Here is a 2,131-nt window from a genome sequence, read left to right on the forward strand (position 1 = left end):
ACCGCTCAGGACTCCATCAAACCCGGGGCCGGGAGGGGTCGGCCAGAGCGGGGTTTGCGTCCCCCTCCCCCAGCCCGCAGTCCCTTAGGAGAATCACGCTCAGCCCGGTTCTGGAGGGCGTCTGTGGCCCTGCAGGCAGACCTGGGGCTTTTACTTCATATTATTGGGGGCAGCGGGAGGAGTATCCGGAGCTGGTCTCCACTGGGCGGCGGGTTTCCTAGGTCTCCACGGATTGATGACCCGTCGGTCTGCCTCGCCGCCAGCGCTGCGCTCCAGGCCCGACGCCTACCCCGCGGCCCGAGGGAAAGTGCCTTTGGTTGCGGGCTCTCCCCCCCGCAGGCCAGTGGGAGCCGAGAGGAAGGGTCACCGCGGCAGCCGCGTTCTGAAGACGGGTTTTGACAAATCCAGCCAACTTTCCGGTTACTTCCTGTAACGCTCAAACACCCGGGTTGGCGCCTGGAGGCCCCCAGGGCTTCACTCTCAAGATGACTGAGCAGTTGCGAAGTGCGGCCGCGGGGTTTGGGCTCCCATTATCGCGTCTCCAGTGAGGGTACTGGGGACTCGAGTGCTCGGATGGGGGTCCTGGTTCCCTGCAGCTCCTGAAGGCGGGGCTGGGAATCCTGAATCCCCGCCCGCGGGCCCTACCCTGCCACTGGGTCTGGGTGGGAGTGCAAGTGGGACCCACCAGACGCAAGTCGGGTGCGCAGGAGGATGTAGGATTCCCCTCCCCCACTTAGGAGCCCTGCGGACTGCGTAGGACCCAGCTACAGCCTGGATCAAAATGGGCCACCTCCGGTGGCTCTGGGTCCCTAGCTGGACGGCTCTGCGGCCTCCTGGTTTCCCTTCCTAGGAGGCCTCTGCTGCCTGAAAATCCCACGAGGACACCTGTGGCGCCCGGTTTTTTTAAAAATAAAAATAGCCCAACTTGCCACTTCTTTTAGGTCTGTGGGGAGGAGGCAGCTGGGGAGCTAACAGTGACCTACAGGAAGGACTCCGCTACTCAAGCATGGTGGGCAATGGTGACCAAAATGTGGCCAGATCCCAAACGCAAGTTTCAGGTTGGGTTTTGGAAATCCCTGCCCTCCTTGTAAGGGACAATAGTGGCATACTTATTGTTATAAGTTGGAACTCCTTATTGAGCACTCACTTGGGGTGCATAGTCCCTTTCTCCACGGGAAGTAGCATATCCCAGTTTTATAGATAAAAGAATGGAAACTCAGAGATCAATAACTTGTCCAAATCACAGGGTTAGTAAGTGCAAAATTTGAATTCTGCTTTGTCTGATCTCAAAACTACTCATGCGCTTCTTTGCCAGCTCCTCAAGGCTTTTTATTTTTTTAAAAAATTATTTATTTATTTTTAAGTCCAAGCCTGTCCCTTGCTTTGAGTTTTCCAAATTTCCAGTTGGTCATGTTTTGTACCAAAGATGCACAGAGCAATGATCTTAATGTTAATGCCAGGAATTATGAGTATTAGACTGCAAATTTCATCTGTTGTGACCAGACAACATGAAATAGAAGTGGAAACGTGAAATTCTTGTTTCTGATAATGCTGTTTACTTCTAGCCACATTCTTAGGAGTCTATCACCCTTCTGCATCAAGCTGATATGGAGTGAGTAAAATTCAGTTTCCTGGATCTCCTACTTGCTGGTTAAATGCCTGAGAGCAGCATTAAAGAATTTGCTTTTCTAGCTGGTTCCTGGGGTGATTTTTCTGTAAGTTAAAGTTGAAGAACTGTACCTTTTAAAGTTGGGGGACAAGGGCACCCTCCATACATGTTGGAAATGCAAATGCTTATTGGGGAAGGGGAAAAAATGGGGACCTCTAGGAAAACATCCAGTTTGATTAAGCAGAATTTACCAAGAGTCTGGAGATGTTAGGACCGGGGTCAGGACTCAGGGAGACCCCTAAAGCATATAGGCTTCCCTCTACATCTTCTAGGAAAACCCTGTCAACTAATAGAAGACATGGTTCCAGGTTGGCAGCACAGCAGTACTGGTCAGCAGTACCACTGCACTGCCAAACTGTGCCGCCAACCTGTGCCCCTTTAGGTTCCAAGCCCATGAAGTAACCAAACTAAATAAGAACTGCTCATGCCATAACCTGGTTTCACCTTTTGTTATGCATAGTA

This window comes from Marmota marmota, unplaced genomic scaffold (assembly GCF_001458135.2).
Source record: "Marmota marmota marmota unplaced genomic scaffold, marMar, whole genome shotgun sequence".
Taxonomy (NCBI): Eukaryota; Metazoa; Chordata; class Mammalia; order Rodentia; family Sciuridae; genus Marmota; species Marmota marmota.